This window comes from Rhinolophus ferrumequinum, chromosome 11 (assembly GCF_004115265.2).
Source record: "Rhinolophus ferrumequinum isolate MPI-CBG mRhiFer1 chromosome 11, mRhiFer1_v1.p, whole genome shotgun sequence".
NCBI lineage: Eukaryota > Metazoa > Chordata > Mammalia > Chiroptera > Rhinolophidae > Rhinolophus > Rhinolophus ferrumequinum.
In genome coordinates this window covers 4,257,449-4,277,631 of record NC_046294.1, presented here as the reverse complement: position 1 = coordinate 4,277,631, position 20,183 = coordinate 4,257,449, and the positions used below count along the sequence as shown (strand labels likewise).

The window sequence follows — 20,183 nt, the reverse complement described above, 5'->3', positions numbered from 1 at the left end:
TGTCCCAGAGGTCGACTGCTGTGAAATCTGGTGGCCTAAAAGAAGATGAATGAAAGATTGGTTTTTTGGAACATTAGAGAGCAGAACTGAAAAAGCTGCAGGGAAAAAATAAAAATAAAAAGGCTGCAAAAATGAGTATGATTGAATGTTGAGTCTGACTTGGAGAAAGCTGTGTGGATTGCTCGTTGGGGCCTCGAGTTCCCTGTACCTTGACGTCTGTCTGAGCGACAGTGCTGGTGTCAGACGCACTTGGACAAGAAGAGAAAGCATTTCGCCCCAGAATGCATGGCTCCCTGAGGCCCTAGGCAGGGTAAGGAAGGCCGCGGTGTTACACTACCCACTGAGGCACACGGTGGCCTCGTAGTTAGTGGACATTGGCTGGACTTTGGTGAAATCTGAGCTTTCAATTCCCAGATGGGGGCAGTGGCAGGAGGAGCTTTGACAAGTACTGACTGTTGGCTGTTTGGGGCTTCTTCTCGTGAGAATCACGGTTCTGGAGCTGGCACAGAACTTAGAGATCCTTGATTGTTAGAGACAAATTTAGGCCAGGCTGGAGAATGGACCCACAGGCAGCTGAGAAATCTCAGTTCCTGCATGATTCCTTAGGGTTTTGGTGGCCCCACTAGACCCCAATTCCAAGTGTCATTTCTTTCAAGAGTGACATCACAGGTAGTTCTCACCGAGAGTTAAAACAAAGGGTTAACTTGTGAATTGTTCCCTTTTGGTGGTCGTACATGTTAGTTTTGTCATTGTAGTAGACGAGGGAATAGCGTCTCCTGGTTTTCTTATTGACATAGATATGCAGGATTTCTGTTGCCTCTGGACAATGGGTAGGGCTGGTCTGCCTCTGTTGCTGTGAGACCCTGATTAAATAACGGTCTTTGAATGACTCCCCCCCACTTGCCACTGCGGACCCTTATTACACTGGATTCAACAACTGTGCGTTTGACACCTATCATAGATACAGTGTTTTAAGCAAAGGGAGTTTTCACAGATTAGTACCTGTTGTCTGTCCCCAGTTCAGAGTATATCATGGAGGTGAAGAGTGCTCAGGGTATGAAATAGCTGGTTTTGCGTCCTGGCTCCTAGTCTGCCAGCCGTGTGATGCTAATATTAGATGACATCTCTATCCCTTAGTTTCCTTATCTGTGAAATTAATGTTAAATACAGGCCAATTAGCGCAAGGCCTAGCACAAGAGTAATATTTGTATTAATATTACTACCTTCACCAATCTTCGTGATAAGAATAGAAATAGCTGCAGAAACGACTCTACGTGCGGTGAATGCCGTGAAGAAGTGAAATGGGCTGTGATGGGATCACGGAGGACCTTTGAGGTCTAAGCAGCTGCTCGGGGGTGCTGCGGTTCGGGGGTGTTAGGGAGTTAGTGTTTATGTGCACGTTTTTGTGTGTTTTCATGTTTATGTTACGTTATGTATGTTTCATTTATATAAATGTGGTAATGTTTTCTGACTTTGGTGGGAGTAGAGATCGTAAATTGAGGTTTTGCGTGTTGCTTTCAAAAACATTTTTGAAAATCTTCCTGCCATTATAAAGGTAACTCCGTTTGTTTTGGAGTCTCATAAAGAACCATATTTTTCCAGTGTACTTGGAAAATCACATCTACCTTGAAGGATCATGTATTTTAAGAGATGATTGGACTTTTTTTATTTTTCACTTAATTTCTTTACAAATTCCACATTTGTACCAGACAGACAGCTCTCTTGTGTAAAGGGCTCTGAGGGTTCTGTGGTCTCTGTCGCTGCGCAGCTCTGTCCTGTGGTGTGAAAGCAGCCAGAGACAACACACAGACAAATGAAGGTGGTTGTCTTCCAACACAGTTTTATTTACGAAAGCAGGTAGTGGGCTGGATTTGGCCTGCCCTGTGCTAATCTATTTTTTAATTTTGATTTTTAATGAGCTCGTGTCAAAGAATATATATCAGCATGTGTACAGATATTAAATGTTAAAACCAGCAGTTGTGTACCCCCCTACCAGCTTAAATACACCGTTGCTGCCGCCTTTGACTCCCTGTGCGTCCTCCCCACCACTTCTTCTGACTGCCCCACGGCCAGCGTTGCCCTGCGGGTATCATTTTCTTGCTTTACTTTATGGCGTGGCCATCTATGAATGTATGCTTATATAACTTAAGGTTTGCATGTCTTTAAACTATATGAATTGAATAATTTTATTCTGCGACTCTTCCGCCCATCGTGTTTGAGATCCGTTTGTTCCAGTATTTGTACTTGTTGTGTCATGCTTGTTTTGATACTGGGTGTGTTAGTGAGCAAAGCAGACGCCAGTCCCGGCCTTCAGGGAGCTTACGTTTTAGGGGGGAAGACAGTTCACAGACAAGTCAGATCCATGGGGAGAAAGGTAAGGCAGGGAAGTGTCTGGGCAGGGGCTGTTTGCAGAGTGAAATGTCACTAGGGTGAGCCTCCCTGAGTTGGGGCCCTTTGAACTAAAGGAGGGGAGAGGGAGCCACGTGGCTTTGGGTGGCTTTGGGTGCGGGCGGGATGGGAGGAGCCTTCTAGGCAGAGGGCCTAGTGTGCAGGAGGTGCTTAGAAGGGCTGTGCCTTCTCTGTCGCAGGAAGGAGCAGTAGAGGCCAGGCGGGCTGGAGGGAAAGCCCCAGGGAGAGTGGCAGGAGACAAGGTCACAGACGGTGGGGGTGGGGGTGGGAGCCGGTCACACTGGCCTTCTTTATGGTTTTGTCTTTCTCTGAATGAGATGGGGATTTGTAGTGTTTTGAGCAGAAGTGTGACCTGAGATCTGATGTGTGTTTTTCAAAGGACCCCCTAAAGCTATGTTAAAAATAGCTGCTGCTGTGTGCAAACAGATAATGGCAGCTTGGAGGCGAGTGGGAACACGGGTAAAAGTGAGAAGTGGTTGGGTTCCGGATGCGTCTTGAAGGTAGAGCCCAGGGGATTTGCTGAGAGCAGAGTGAAGGACGATCCTGGGAGGTTTGGCTTGTGTGGGAGCTGCCATTATGGAAAAAGGGGAGACGGCGGGGGCACAGGTTGTGGAAGTCAGATCAGGAGTTGGGTTTATTCAAAGGAGTTAAGTTTGTGAAGCTTTTAGAGAGCTGACGAGACGGGTAGGATTGAAGCGGTTGGCGTTGAGAGGAGAGGTCTGGGCTGAAGACAGAAACGTGAGACACAAGTCCTGAGGTTGAGTGAAAGCGCTGAGATGAGTAAGGGCTGAGTCAGCAAGGAAAGCAGGGCAGGGCAGCCTGAGGTGGAGGAGAAGCAGGTGAGTGTGGCACCTGTGAAGCCAGGGAGGATGTTGTCATGGAGGAAGGGTGACACCTGTGCCCAGTGCTGCTGCTGGAAGGTCAAGTAAAATGAGGGCCGAGAAGTCCTTGATGACCTCGACCATTTCCACAGGGTGGTGCAGGAAAAGCCTGGAAGGGAGGGTTCTGGAAGACCTGGGAGAAGAGATCCACCAATAGAGGAGCCAGGACGCTGCAGGGAGATTTTGGGCCCTGAGAAGTTTTGGTTGACATGGGAAAAGTGACAGCGTTTTCGTGCTGTGGGTGGGGGGTGATCCTGTACAGAGTGAACGATGTGATGAAGTCGGAGAGGGGACACTGCTGGAGCCATGTCCTTGGGACGGCACCAGGGAATGAATGGACCAGGTGCCCAAGTAGCATCCATAGGCTCTGCTGTGGTGAGAAGAGGAAGCGTGGCGGGGGGGGCTCTTCCTCCCCCCATAGTGGGAGCATGTGGACATGTCGTCTTCGTTTCCCAGTGAAATAGAAGAAGTTGCCAGCAGTCTGTGCAAGTGAGGGTGAGTAGGGCCGAATGGGTTGTGAGGAGAGAGGAGAAGGTATGGAATATTCTATGGATAAGGAAGCATGTGAGTGGAGTAGCAACATGGAACAGCCTATGTGAGGGAGCACCCTGAGTTTCCAGTGCAAAGAGTAGGTGTGTTCTTTTTACCAGAAGCAGAGTAGGTAGGCAGTGCTGCGTTTGGGTCAGAGCTGTGCTTCTCCCTGAACGAAAGTGGCAAAACGAAAGGAGCAGGTCCGGGCAGTGATCACTGGGTGGCCATGGTGTTGAGGCTGGGATGTGAGCGAGGTGAGGGCACCCAGGTGTGACGTTTGTCCAGTGATGCTTGTCATTGCGTTTTACTCCTTTTCACTTCTGTGTTCTGTTTCAGACCGAATATGTCTCATTTAGTTCTTCGTCCTATCATTGGAGGGTAGGGCTGTTTCCAGTAAAGAAGCAGCGCTGTTTTGAGCAGGTGCAGAAGCATTTCTCCAGGCCTAGCCCGTGCAGGCTGGTGGCACCTGTACATCTTTAACTTGAGTAGATGGTGCCGCTAGTTTCCCAAAAGGGCCGTCCCGTGTGCCCTCCTACGAGCACTGCTCTATACCCTTTCTAACCCTTGGTTGGCACTGTCAGACGTTTTTATATTTGCCAATTTGGTGGGTGTGAACTTACATCACATTTTTCAACAAAGAACAGCTTTAATGAGCTATAATTCACGCATCATGCAGTTCACCCATTTAAAGTGTACAATGTAATGGGTTTTAGTGGATCACAGAATCGTGTCATGATGATCACAGTCTAATTTTACTTTTTCATCACCCCCAAAAGAAACCTGTACCCATTCGTGTTCTCCGTTTCTGCCTAAGCAGGAGGCAGCCACTAGTACTGTTTCTATCGATTGCCCTATTCTGGACATTTCCTATAAATGGAATCATGCAACATTGTGCTCTTGTGTCTGGCTGCGTGCACTCAGTGTTTCCACAGCGCGTCCAGGGGGTAGCAGGTGCCGGCCGCCCTACTTCATTGCTTTTTATTGCCGAACAACATTCCATTATATGGAGAGACCACGTGTTACTTAGCCATTCGTCAGTGGGTGGGCTTCTGGGTTTCCACTACTGCTGTGTGCAAGTCCTTGCGTGGACGTGGACGTATGCCTTTATTTCTCTTGGTGTGTACTTAGGAGTGGAATTGCTGGGTAACATGGTAACTATGTTTAGATTTTGAAGAACTACCAAACTGTTTTCTAGAGTGGCTGCATTCTTGCCAGCGTATCAGGATTTCAATTTCTTAAATCCTTGCCAACATTTATTATTTGCCGTTAAAAAAAAAAATTTAATCCACCCTAGGAGTGTGAAGTGTGGTATCTCTCGGTGGTTTTTGATTCGCCTTCCGTGACGTGACGACTAAGGCTGTTGAGCATGTGCTTCTGTGCTTACTGACCATTTGTATGTCTTTAGAGGAAAGTCTATTTGAATCCTTTGTCCATTTTTATTTATTTTTGCATGGTTCTAATGTTCTTTTCTCTGATGACTAATGAAGTGTAGCATCTTTCTGGCTTTTTCAGATTTTCCACTTTTGTGAAATGCCTGTTTATGCCTTATTTTTTTTATTGAGTTTATTTTTCTTATTTGTAGGAATTCTTATATATTCTGATTAATTTTTTATTAAATATCTGTGTGACGAATACAATTTTCCAATTTGTGAATTGCCTTTCTACTGTGCTTATCGGATCTTTAAAAAGTGGTTATTGAAAGCATGGAATAAAAGGGCAAAAAAGGAGCTCAGTGTCTTCTAATCTTTTCTCCTAGCCCTCACTTCCCAGGTAGAAGAAGAAGTAGATTTTTGACTTGTAGGTAGTTGTCTTTTAAAGTTTTATGGTTTTTCTCCGTACACGTCTTGCACATCTTTTGTTAGATACATTCTTCGGATACTTTATAGTTTGGGTTGCTGTTGTAAATAATTTTTTTAAGTTAAATTTTCTATTTGCTGGCAAATGGAAATGTAGATGACTTTACGCAGCTCGCACATGCAGTAACTGCTCTAACTTAATTTGCCTGTGGGCTCTTTTTGGGTTTTTATGTAGATAATCATCTCATCTTTGAATAATGACAGTTCTGTCTTTTCCAGCCCTTTTACTTTTTATTTCTTATCGCACTGCTTCAGGACAGCCATTACAATGGAGAATATAAATGGCAACAGCAGGCATCATTGTATTCCTGGTTTTAAAGGAAACGCTTTTATCTTTCACCATTAAATGTGTGGGTACTTTTTTTTTTAGGTTGAGGAAGATTTCTTCCATCTTAGTTTATGGAGAATTTTAGAAAGTCACAAGTAGGTATTGAACTTAATTGAATGCATTGTTTAATGCGTCTGTTGAGATGATGATAATATGTTTTGTCTTTAATCTGCTAATGTGAAAAATTGCTAAAAAAGATACTGATTTAATTTAACTTTACATTTCTGGGATAAATTCAGCTTTGACCGTGACATACTCTTTAAAAAAATACTTTTGGTATGATTTGTATGTTTTTGACTTGCTAATATCAGGATTTGTGGATCTGCGTTCATTGATAAGATCAGTCTGTAATTTTCCTTTTTTTTAATAACCTTGAGGAGTTTTATCATCAAGGTTAGTCTAGTCTAATAAAATGAGCTGTGGTATTTACTCCTTTTTATTCTCTTAAATATATATAAAGTTGGAATTATCATTTTCTTCATTGTTTGGTAAAACTTGCCTGTAAAACCATCAGGGCCTTGTGTTTCTTTCTGAGATTTAAAAATCACTGATTTGGTTGCTTTAACATTCATACAATCATTCAAGTTTTTGTTTTTTCTTGAGTCACATTTGGTAATTTATATTTCTCTAAAATTTGTTTTATTTTTTTGTGCATTTTAAAATATACTAGCAGAAAATTCTCATTTTTTTGCCTTTGAATTCATGCCTTATTTGTAATTAATCACTAATAATTAACTTTTTAAACAGGATGCTTAGGTTATTAATTTTTAGCTTTTTCATATACATGTGTGTGTTTCCAAATAAAGTAGTAATTTCCCTTTACTACCACTTTAGCTCATCTCAGAAGTTTTGCTATGTAGAATTTCTATCTTTCAGTTCTGAATATATTCAGAGTTTCATTTGATTTCTTCTAAGCTCTGACTTAGAAGCTTAGAAAGTCTACTGAGAAATCTTACTGTATATATACTGTGTATACCTTTATTTAATCTTTGTTTTATTGATTGGTAGCATGCATTTTGTTAATGAAATGTAGTCCAATGTGATTTTGATTCTTTGAAATTTTTTGAGGCTGTTTTAACATTGTCTAGTTTGTGGCAAATTTTTATCAGTATTCTGTGTGTGTAAAAAGAATGTTTCCAGTTTTAAGGTGAGCTTTTTCCTTATCTATTAGATGAAATGCATTAATTGAATTCACATTCAAACTAGTATCTTTAGTCTGCTTGTCCTATATCAATTACAGGAGGTGTTGTTAATATCCCTTGTTATGGGAGATTTGCCAAGTTTCTGTTTTTGCTTTGTGTAAGTTTAGAATTATTAAATTCCCAGTGACTGGCACAATTTGTGAATCTTTGTTTCTAGGAATGTTTTTTCCGGTAAAGTATATTTTGTCAGATATTGGTATAGTGTGCCAAGTGATTTTGGGCTAACATTGGCCTGATATATATTTTTCTGCCCTTTCTCTATCAAGTTTTTTTGTGACCTTAGTGTCTTTTTTTTTTTTTTAACTTTTATTTATTTTAAGTGTGTGTTTCCAGGACCCATAGGCTCCAAGTCAAGTAGTTGTCTCAATCTAGTTGTGGAGGGCGCAGCTCACACTGGTCCATGCGGGGATCGAACCAGCTACCTTGTTAAGAGCATCGCACTCTGACCAGCTGAGCTAACCAGCGACCCCTGGCCTTAATGATTTTTAGATGTGCCTTTTGAAAGCAGCACATAACTAGATTGCATTTTTATAATTTTATTTTAAACTGATGAGTTAGCCCATTTATGTTAATTATGAGAAAAATATTTGGTTTATTTCTGTTATCTTCTTTTGTGCTTTCTAACTTGGTTTTTTTTCCTGTTCCTTTTCTTTTTCTTGCCCTATGTATTGTGGTTTTTTATCCCTTTGTTCCTGTCTACTCTCTATACCCAGTAATATATCAGTAATATATTGAATAAACACTTATTTTCTCGGTAATCTTAGACATTTCATATTTAACTTATAGCCTGAAGTTAATTGATCCCTTTACTTTTATAAGAACCTTAGAATGTTTTAGTCTTATACTCCTTCCTGGTTTGTATGGTGCTCTTGCCGAGTTTTCATTTTGTTGCTCTTAAAATTCCACAGATTAAACATTATGTATATTTTTTGGTCATATTTTAAAGGCACTTTTGCCAAATTTAGATTGATAATTATTTTCCCTTAGCACTTTGCCAGTCTTTCCCGTCTTTTTCCATTGTTGCTGTTGAGATTAATTAGAAGTTAGCTGTCAGTTTTTCCTTACCCAGGAATTGGAGGTGTTGTGTATCTAAAGCACTCGTTTTGTTGGTCAGTCCAGCAAATTTGTTCACTCTGTTTTACTTTTAGGTTGCTGGTTTTATTTATTTATTTATTTATTTATTTGTAATAAATTTATTTATAATAAATTTATAATACATTTATTTATTTATTTCTCAGTGTCTTGCTAATTCCGGATAACCAAGTATCAGCCATCTGTTTTGGATAGTGTTTAAAAAATTAAAAAATTACAAGTATTAGAGGGTGTTCATTTTTGTAAGAGCTGGCAAATGTGAATTTTTTTCTTCTTTAATATGGAGTGTTCCTGTGGCAGTAAGGAATTTCTTAGAGATTTTCTGCTTCTTCACATTAGTTAGCTCATTTTTACATCTAGAAATGTGAAAGATTTCAAGAATAATTTTCTTTTAAAATTGGGATTATTTGGTTGCTAGAAAACGTTTATGTGAACTTTAAATATGACTCTAGCCAAGTACAGAGAACAGCAAAAACAATCTGGAAAAGGGATGTGGATCAAAATAGTATGAGCCAAGAGGAAGGGAAAAGAGTGGAGTTCAGCATTTATAATACATGGGCTGTCCCAGGGGAGGGAGGCACTGTTGTAAACGTTTTTCTTGATAGTAAGTCTTTTCTTTGACTAATAAATGAAAACGGTAATCGGACACAAAAGAGGCATTGAGGGACATCATGACATGTAGGCCGCTGGGCTAGGGTTGGAACTCACTTGTGACACGATGGTTAGGTTAGCAGACCCTGTCCATCGTGGTCGTGCGTCTGCCACAGTCCTCCTTGAGGAGGGTAGGTGGTTTGGTGCCCAGACCGCTGATCCCGGGAGCAAAGACTTTATCCTGTCCCAGTCATTTTCAGCACGGCCAAAGAGTTTGAAATGCAGAGGCAACAGAACTACAGTTTTCATCAAACTTCCAAAAACTCAATTTTGATCGTCTTCCAGGGCGTTGAGGAAAGCATGGGAAAGGATTGTACGGGGGTAAGGGGGGCGGAGAGAGCTGGGTCAGCAGAATTGTTGTGAGGATTCAAAATAAACATCACTGGGCATGTTTGTTTTTCTCCCCAGGAGAAAGTAGGGCGTCTGCTCCTGCCATTTACCGTATGTTATTGTCAGGCCTCGTTTTCCACTTCTTGGCCTCAGGTACTAGTGGATTTCCTTGTGAGTCGCGGAAGCCTTCAGCGGCCTGCCCGAGCTCACCCACCCGCCTTACACGGGGAGGTGTAAATTGGGTCCTGTTTGCACAGTGATTGTTGTTGTCACTCGTGCTGGATTCATTGCAAGCATTGCTTTTTAACTGTTCTCCCTCCAGATGAGTGTGGGATGTTCATCTTTCATGTGAAAAGCCGCCTCTGGGAGGGAGGGAGGGAGGCGGTGGAGCCAAAATGCGGAGCGGAAGGGTCGTTAAGTTGCTGAGAATTACATCAGAGCCTTGGTTTGACCGCTGGCTAGCTGGCCGGCTGTGGGCAAATTATTCACCTCTCTGAGCCCCCGTTTTTTTGTATGTAAAATGGAAATCTAAGATTATTCAAGTTCTCCCTTTTCCATAGAAGATAACTTTGGGTACTTGGAATTCGTGAGGGATTGTGGGGGCGGACAAGGCAAGTATTCTAATGTAAAAATCAAAAACAGAACAAGTGGTTGCGGCCAAGCTGATTTGTTAATGATTAATATATTTTATGAACTCTCTTACTGGCTTGGGTGTTGAAGTCTTGACTAGAGGTAGGACATTATGAATTTATGAATTAATCTTTTTTATTCTATTGCTGTTTTTCTGTTTGGAATGCAAAAACCATAGTTTGTTGTTTTTTTTTTAAATTAGTATATGATTATATTTGCTTTGAAAAAAAGTAAAATTATAGATAAGACTAAAATCTCCTCTAATCACCTCCCAATCCTTTTCCACGTTTTGCTGTTAATATTTTGTGTCAACCGTCTTGATTTTTTTCTATGTATTTGCATACTCATATGTGCTATGGCAATTACACGGTGTCTGGAGTATACCCTTATTTTATCATTCATTATTCTTCACCAAGTTCCTGCAGTACTAGAGATCTGCCTCATTCTTTTTAATTGCTGCAGACCGCAAATGTAGCTAACAGCCATTTCCCATGGCAGTGGGCTTTGGAGTTATTAAGTCACAGTTCAGCTCTTATTTCATATAGTAAGCACTTTGTTCTTAGAAGCTTTTATAAGTGCAGTGTTTGCTGCAGAAATAGGTAAAATGCTAAATTATAAGCTGGATTCTTTTGCTTTTTGTCTTTGCATGTAAAGTACAACTGTTAACCAGTGGAAAAAACCTTTTTAAAGGAAGCTTTTTCTGTTCATCTCCTTTTCAAATGACATATGACCTTGTTTTTAAGTTCTGTAAATCAACAATTACCAGATCTTTTATTGTAAAATATGCATAATGTAAAACTTATATTTTGACCATGTTTAAAAATTAATAAACTTTATTTCGTAGCGCTGTTTTAGGTTTACAGCAGAGTTGAGCCATAAGTACAGAAAGTTTCCAATATACCCCCTGCCCCACCCCCAGCCCCATCCACTATCAGCAGCACCAGAGCGGTACGTTTTGAACTACGTGACACGTCATTATCACCCAAAGTCCACAGTTTACATGAGGGACCACTCTTGGTGTGTCACATTCTCCAGGTTTGGACAGCTGTATAAGGACATGTATCCACCCTTGTATTATACAGAATAGTTTCACTGCCCTAAAAGTCGTCTGTGCTCTGCCTATTCATTCCTGCCTCCCACTTAACCACTTACCTTTTTACTGTCTCTATATAGTTTTGCCATTTCCAGAATGTCATATAGTGGGAATCACACAGTATGTAACGTTTGCAGACTGGCTGCTTTGACTTTGTAATATACAGTGGTACCTCGATTTTCGATCGCCTCTGTTGACGAACATTTCGGTTTACAAACGCCGTAAACCCAGAAGTAAGTGCTTCGGTTTTCGAACACACCTTGGAAGACGGAAGTCGCACACATCGCGCAGCTTCCGCTGAGTGCAAGATCCTGAGGCCTAGCTGCCGGCTGTTTTTGAGCATTTCGGAACTCGAACCGTCTTCCGGAACGGATCACGTTAGAAAACCGAGGCACCACGGTACATTTAAAATTCCTCCATGACTTCATGGCTGAGCGCTCATCGTTTTTAATGCTGAGTAGTATTCCATCGTCTGGATGGACCACAGTTTATTTATCCATCACCTGCTGAGGGACATGCTGGTTGTTTCCAAGTGTTAGCAGTTATGGAGAAAGCTGCTGTAAACATCGTGTGCAGGTTTTTGTGTGGACATACATTTTCAGTTCCTTTGGATAAATAAAGAACGTGATTGTTAGAATGGATGGTAAGAGTATGTTTAGTTTTGTAAGAAGCTGCCACACTGTCTTCCAAAGGAGCTGCACCATTTTGAGTTCCCACCAGCGGTGAGTTCCTTTGGCTCCACAATCTCCCCAGAATTTGGTCAGTGTTTTGGATTTTGGCCAATCTAATGGGTGTGTAGTGGTATCGCGTTTTAATTTGCATGTCCCTGGTGACATAATGATGTGGAACATCTTTTCATATGATCACATCATTTTTAATGACTATATTTCCTTGGTTGGATAAAAACCTTGGTGCAGATAAAATCATTTGTTTATCAGTGGATAGTTTGGTACCGTGTATTTGTGGATGACCTAGATTACTTGTCCTGTGGTCGTTCCTACAGTGTCCTGTATCCTCTCTATTTAGACTTTTTTTCCTCTTTTAAATTCTTTGGATGTTGTTTTAAGACCTTTTACTCAAGATAAACACCTTAGGGTAAGCTCAGAGAAATTGAATAATTTGGTCAAAGGATGTATAGATTTTAACACCGTTTGATATCTGTGTCCAGAAAAATTATGCCGGTTTATACTTTTACCAGCAGTTCTAGCCTTTTTTATATTAAGACATTTTAAAAATGTGGGAAAACTTCATCATGCATACATGTAGGAAGAATAGCAGGATGAACCCTGTTACCCAGCCCCAGCCGCCACATAGCTGCGGCCAGTCCTGTCCCACTTACTCCCCTGTTCCCCACCTCTCTCCTGTGTTGTTGCTAGTTTAAAACTGTCTAGTTACACTAGAAATACAGAAAAATACGCGTCATCAATGAACCTTCCCAAGCTGAAACTCACCTGGGTAATTGGCAACACTCATGTCCCCTTTGCCCACGACCAGTCCTTCCCTCCCTGCCAAGGGCAGCTGGTACCCTGGGATCTAACTGCACTGATTAGTTTTGCCCAGTTTTGTTCCTTAAATAAGTAGAATCTTCTCTCGTGTCTGAGTTCTTTCTCTTGCGTTGTGTGTGGGATTGTACATGTTATTGCACGTAGTTGATGATTTGTTCTTGTTATATGAAGTTTCATTGTATGAAGTTATCTATTCTGTTGATGGACATTTGGATAGATGCCAGTTTGGGGCTATTACAAATTGTGCTGCTCTGAACATTCAAAGTTTGTGTCTTTTGGTGAACATATGCATACATTTCTTTTGGGAATATATCTAGGACTGAAAATGATAGGCCACAGCGGTACGCATATGTCCAATTTTGGAGGACTGGCTGTGTCTGCGAAAGTGGTAGTACCAGCTTACACGCGCACCAGCAGTGTGTGAGAGTTCCACTTAACTCTGTATCCTCTCTAATACCGTATTTTTCATCTTTTTCATTCTAGTTATACTCCTACCGTGTTTCCCTGAAAATGAGATCTAGCCGGACAATCAGCTCTAATGTCTTTTGGAGCAAAATTAATATAGTAAAATAAGACCGGGTCTTATATAATGTAATGTAATATATTCTATACTATACTATACTATAATACAATATAAGACTGGGTCTTATATTAATTTTTGCTCCAAAAGACACATTAGAGCTGATTGTCTGGCTAGGTCTTATTTTCGGGGAAACACAGTAGCTGCTTGTGGTATATTATGACAGTTTTAATTTGCAGTAGTGAAGTCAAGCAACTTTTCATACTTTTATAGGTCATTTCGATATCCTTTTTTATGAAGATATATTTAAGACTTTTGTTCTCTTTTTATATCGCATTGTTTTTCTTATCACATTAACTCTGTGTTGCTGCATTGCAAATTATCCCCTAACTTAGTGGCTTGTAACAACAATAAACATTTATTATCTCACAGTTTCTGTGGGTTAGGAACTAGGGAGTGGCTTGGCTGAGTGGTTTTGGCTTGGATGTGATCAGCCCTCTGAAGGATCCTTCCTGAGGTGGCTCATTCCCGTGCGTGCGTGGCTGTGGGTGGGAAGCCACCTGACTTTTCACTGGGTCTTTGTCAGGGGTGCCTAAGTGACTGACTTCCCCTCCAGAGTGTGATCTGAGAGAAAGAGCGCCATGTGGACGGACGCTGTCTTTTTTATGACAGCCTCAGAAGTCGGGGAATTTCTGTTTGCCATGTTCTGTTAGAAGAGATTCACTTAAATCATCCAGTTTACATTTAAAGGGAGTTGGGCTCCATTTTCTTAAAAGAATGTGTCAGGGATTTGAATGTGTTTCCAAACACGACACTCGGTAGGATTTCTTTTATTCTGGATGAGTCTTTTCAGGAGATACAAGGATGGTGAATCTTCTCCTGCTCTGTTGTTTGTCATTGTGTCTTTTGAGGAAAGAAAGTTAATATTAATGTAATTTATTAATTTTTTCCTTTATGGTTAACCCGTTCCATATTTTGAAGAAAATCCCAAAGTATTTTTTTTCTGTAAATACTATATCAGTATATATCTTTCAAAGATAAACACGTTTTTTGTTTTAATTGTACATAACCATAAAACTATCATATCTTTTAAAAAAACCCATACAGTATTGCTTAATATTATCTAATATCTAGTCAGAGTTGAGATTTCCAGTTGTCTCAAATATCATAATTTTTTGTACAGTTTAATAGCTTTGGCTAATCAGGATCCAATGGAAACCCACCAACTTAAAAAGTATATAGAGTCCCTAGTCTTCATACCCCCCCAACCCCCCCCCCTCCCCGGCCGTTGCCATCTCTTTGTGGAAGACCTGGACTGTTTGTTTTGTGGTGACCCCACAGTGTTCTTTGTTCTGTAGCCAGGTAGCTGTAAGTTTCTCTGTGGGGGTAAGCTTTGTTGCACTCTCACTGGTGTTGATTCTTTGGCTGTGATCTGTCTCTAGAGGTTGAATGTAGACCCAAATTGAAATTTTCGAAGGACTTCCAAACTAAACCGCATTGAAATTCTTATAGATCAGAGTTGTTCTGTGCTTAAAATGTAGTGGTGTCCGTTTTGGAATCTACTTTCTACCTCATTACTTTTCTGTGTGCTTGTGAGGCCATCTGAGCAGGCATTTTCTGTCTTCTGTAGAATGACAACGCACTGACTATAAGCTTTGTTATCTTGAGTATGCCACACCCTCTCCAGTAGTTTAAAATGTTGAGGGGCATAAAATAGCAAGGTCCAGCTCTTGTTACTCAGACTTTCCGTGTTGATTGTGTACTTGTATTTTTCTTCTTGTACTGTCCACCAGCTTACTTTTCTCTTGCAGCTGATTTTTTTAGGTGTGATGACCAATGTTTTAAGGGTTGATGACTCAAAATCTTAAGGTCTCTTGAGGCCACCGTAAATTTCCGGTCTTCCCTTTCTCATACCATGTTTCCCCAAAAATAAGACCTAGCCGGACTATCAGCTCTAACGCATCTTTTGGAGCAAAAATTAATATAAGACCCGGTCTTGTTTTACTATAAGATCAGGTAATACAGTATAATACCGGGTCTTATATTATTTTTTGCTCCAAAAGACGCATTAGAGCTAGCTGATGGTCCAGCTAAGTCTTATTATCAGGGAAACACGGTGGAAGCTTTAGCAATGAAAAATTAGAAAAATTAATGACAACAGGATTGGAACGAACATAAGAGAAGGAGACAAATTCGTTCTTAAAATTCATGAATTTCTAAAGTTTAAACTTAGAAAGTTACTTTCCTAATACAAATTGTATTTTTAAAGTATCATTTAACTTCAAGTAAATTAAATTTTTAGTGTTTTGTTTTTAAGTGAACGTACATAGATGATAGTAATTGTTGGCCATAATTCACTCAGCTAGCATCTGGGTACCTGCCTCATGCCAGACCTGGTGCTTTCTGTGTTTTGGTCACAAGTGGTTAAAAAAGGTGGCCATGGTGCTGGTGCCCTCAGTGACACACTCAGGACAGTGTTTCATAGAGATACGATGCAGACTACCTGTGTAATCTTAAATTTTCTAGTGGCCTCATGAAAAAGTAAAAAGAAACAGGTAAAAATAATTTTAAAATATGTCATTTAGCCCAGTAATTCAAAGTAGCTTCATTTCAACATGTAATCTACATAAAAAATTATTGAGATGTTCTCACTTCTGTTTCTTTCTTTTGTTCTAAGTCTTTGGAAACATTCATAGCACATCTCAATTTGAACTAGCTGCACTTCAAGTGTTGTAAAGCCTTCTGCGGCTACCATAGCGGACTGCATAGATCAGAATTGTCGTCGTTATTGTCATTGCTCACATGGCGTAGTGGGGGACATTGACTAGGAACGCCAATAAACAATGGCTTGGAGATGCATGAAGATGGATTAGGAAGCTGATTCTGTCTTCCAGGTGGTGGCAGAAGAAGATGGGGAAGGGGAGATACTCAAAAGGTGGAATTGACAAAATTTGGATGAATTAGTTTGGGAGGGAAAAGAGGAGCCCGGGCGTTTCCAGGCCCCTCTGTCACAGGGTGTGCCTTTTCTGAGACCGGGAAGACGTGGTGGGGAAAAGATTTGATCAGTGGCCGGTGTGTGGTAGAGAGCCAAAGCTCCGTGTGGAGACCTTACGTTGGATGTGCTTGTGGACGGCCAAGGGGCATGTTGGCCAGGAGGTGGGGGGTACCTGTGTTTGAAGCATCGAGATGGTCTTACTGGTTTTATAAAGTTGGGTCTCAACTGTGTTTATAGAAGTACCTTAACAACCACGGAAATGGCTTCATTTAGTCAAGATAACTTTTTATTCTTCCCGGGCTTTGTTTCTGTTGCTAGGGCAACAGCATGAATAGAACAGATGTGAATTGACACCCCAGCCAGTGTGTTTACCTTGGGAGTGTGTACTAAATAGGCAGTGTCCACAGTCTGAACCCCGTGGGAACCTCTACCATAGCAGTTGTGTAGAAGAGGAAGAAAGGAGGGCAGGAGACCTGGCTAAGGAGCCTGAGAAGTGGCCGGTGCGGAAACAAGAAGAGGATGAGACCAGAGGAGCCAGGTGAGGCAGATGTCCCGCTGAGGCGGGTCTGTCGGCAGCTGTGTTGGACGCTGCCGCTGAGGGCCAGGCTGAGATGAGGACAGAAGAGTTGCACTTGGATCCTGCCGCATCGGGAAGTCACTGTGACGTGGAATGGCGGTTTCAGTTGAGTGGTACAGGTAGACACCACGTTGGAATGAGCTGAAGAGGGAATGCTGTCGGACAAAGGGCTAATTTTCCTACTTTTAAATAACCACTGCAAATCATTGAGAAGACTAGCCCAGGAGAAAAGTGGACAAAGGACATCAACAGACAGTTGGCAGAAAAGCAGAGAATAAGTGGCTCTCAAACATACCAACAGTGGTCCTAAGACAAGGGTGTGAGGGGACAGGCGTTTGTCCATTGCTGCTGGGAGCACGGCCAGTGCGACCTCCAGGAGAGCCGCCTGGCCACGCGTGCTTCTAATAGAGCTCAGTGTTGGGGCCGACAGTTCCTTGCGGGGAACTCGGGGGGATTTTTGTAATGTGAAAACTGAATGCTCATCCGCGGTGGCCTGGCTCAGTCAACTGTGATACGTGGGAAGTCTGTATCAGGTAGAACATTCTCTCCAGGGAAGCAGAATCTGTTGCTTTATCCCCCTCCGTGCTTTAAATCAGGCTCTTTGGGAGTGACTCCCCAGCCCTTTTCAAGATTGAGGAAGGCATCAGTGGGCCGGCACAGGCCACAGAAGGTGCTCGGAAATGTGCCTCTGAAGAGCTTGTGAAGCCTGTCATTCTGCCTTGACCGTCTGCTTCTTAGTAAGGTATTAGTCTGTATTCCCTTCTCCAGATACCTGTTAGGATTCTTTTCTTTTCTTTTTTCCCCCCCAGAGCTCAGCTTTTTATTGAACATGTTACAAGAGGTTTAGTCAAAAAGACCAAAGCCCATGTCATCAACAGACTCCTCACATTCTTCTCTCTCTGCTTCCCCTTTCTTCTCCTCAGCGGGGCAGCGGTGGGGGAGGGGGCAGGACCTCCTGCTGGGGCAGGTCCCCCCAGCCCCCACACTGCAGAGGAGGCTCGAGGTTGACATTGGCTAGAGCCTTCGCAAACAGGCCTGGCCAGAAAGGTTCCCCGTTTGCCCCGGCTGCTTTAATGAGGGCGTTGATCTTATCCTCCGTGACCCACACCTCGTCGCTGAGGAGAGGCCGTGGGGCAGGTGAGTGCTGGGCGCCGGTGAAGTGAGGGCCTCACCCCCACGCGGCCGAGCACCTTCCCGGCAGCTGAGGAAAGGGCCAGATGCCTGTTAGGATTCTTTGCAGGGGACCCCCTCCGGTCTGCTGTATGGGCTGGGTTGTCCACCACTGCACACGCTTCATGGATGACTTCACACCCCACTTACCTTACCGCACCTAAAAGTAACCACAGCTCCTATCAGGAGAGCACGCCGTTGTACTTGGCTTGGGTCTTTGAAAAGGAGGCAAGATACGATGTTGTTTGAGAACCCAGAATAATGTAGCAATGGGATTCATTATACTGTAGCTGTCTGTGGGAGGAAGACTTTCTAGGTCAGCTCTTTGTGGGGGAAAGGGACAGGACAGACCTTTGTGTGTGCTGCCACCTGCACTAACCTGGTTCTGCTGACCTTTCTGCAGGTCAGCCTTGGGAGGTAGCATGCGTCCACGTACAGACTTAAAGAAACGTAAAAAACCAGGGACACCCAGACAGACCGGATCTGCCTCCCCACCAGAGTACGTGATGCTGTACAACTTCACGTTCTCTGTCATCAGGACTCTTAAGATCTTGTTTAAATTGACTTCATTTCTTTAGAGTTTGAGACTATGGTTATTCAACGATTCCTTTTCATTTCATTGAATATCCTGGTTTCACTTACATTTTGTATTTCATGTTTCTTTACTTCTTAGAGCCATAGGAAAGAAGTTTAGGATTTGAAGCATCTTCAGTGGTGCTTTTACAGATAAGAAAACAGGCTCAGAGAGATGAGGCTACTTGCCCGAAGGCTGACTGAACTGAATCTGTTCTCCCAGCCTCCCCAGGAAGCTCGGTGGTGTGAGCGGTAAGGTGATGACCTTGCACCATCAGGTCTGCGTCACCTGCCATTATTTTGAGGGGGTGTGGGACTTTAATGACATTGCAACAGTTCTAATGAAGACAATTTACCTGTTGCACTAATTTCTTTACAGCCTGGGAGGCAATCTAGTCGAACTCTCCATTTTTTGGTTGAGAAAGTTGAAGCCTAGAGATGTGAATTTACTCGAGATTATAGACCATAAGCATTTATCCTGTGGTTAGTTTTGAATGTGAGTCACCGGTGTTGTCCTGTAGGACTTCGTATAACGATGATATTCTTTATCCGTGCTATGAAACGATTGAAAATTCAGTTTCTTAGTCTTACTAGCCACATGGCAGGTACTCAGTAGCCGTAGGGGGCTGGCTGCCACTGTATTGGGCAGCGCAGGCCTAGAGCACTTACTTAACAGCAACTTGTTCTGGAGAACTTCACGTGTTAGTGGTGGGGATCAAGGCTTCACGAGTATGCTTACAATTGCCAACTGGAGACTGGCTTTGGGTTCGCAAGTAGGAAAAATTGACTTGGAGCTTGCGGCAGTGCGACAGCCAGCTGGTTGAAGCTTGGGCCTGGTTTATATTTCATCCATTCTTCAGGACAGCACCCGAGAACCTGTGTAAAGAGTTCTCTTCCTTTTCCGTCACTTACGTATCTTGTTTGCTAGTTGAAAATCCTATCTTTGAGCTTTCAGTGAACACATTTGTTCACCTTCACGGTGCTCAGCATGGTTTTCAGTCTCTAGACTTTTATTTCACAGAGTAATCACTTGATTACCAAGATGCCCTCCAAAAAGGCATCTTGCTATTGTACTCTGGACTGGGGCGGTTTCAGTTTAGACACCAGCTGGGCTCGCTGTGTGCCGGGCCTGAGCCGGCTACGTGCAGCTTGGCGCTTGGGATCAAGGGTCTCTCGTGCCCTTGCTCTACATCTTTGCATGTTGTCGTAACAGGCAGAGTTGGTTCTCAAGGCTTTCCTTGGGATGCTAATTTACTAATTTATGACTTGGCTCCATTTTAATAGCAACTTAGATTGGGCTGGCTTCATGCATGACTGCAGTGATTTGAGTGTCCATTAGGGTGCATAGCCAGACGATGATGTAATCCAATCAGGTGCCAACGTTTGTGCTTCAAGTACTCTCCATACATGATTTTACTTTTAAGAGGTGGTATGGATTTACCTTGGTGTTTTATACTTTAGACGGTAGTCTTTTTGCATTGTTGGTACTGTGATTTTTGATTAGTGGTTTAGAAGCCTTATCGTCTTGCCATGGCTTGTATTAAAAGGATTGGTGTTTCTGAAATTAGCTGGTGTGTGTGTGTGCCTGTGCATGTGCTCAGTTTTCATGATTTTTGTAGTCAAAATTTTGTGCCATTTTTTTTCGTATTGCAGTGTGCTAGGCACTGAGGATGAAATGAACAAGACCTCACGCAGAGATGGGTTTTTTCCATCGCTGTAGACTGGGTGATTTGGGGAACATACACGAGAAGAACTTGCAGAAATGGATCAGGGCCCACATTAAAAGGATACTCTGGTTGAGTTGGCCCACCGCAGGACTTCTGAGAGTAGTAGCAACTCG

General features: G+C 42.4%; 1 protein-coding gene across 3 annotated transcripts in view; it reads left to right on the top strand.

The window, feature by feature from the left end:
• Positions 1 to 20,183, top strand: part of PPP6R3 (protein phosphatase 6 regulatory subunit 3) — a 121,251-nt gene that overhangs the window by 5,228 nt on the left and 95,840 nt on the right. The window lies entirely within an intron of this gene.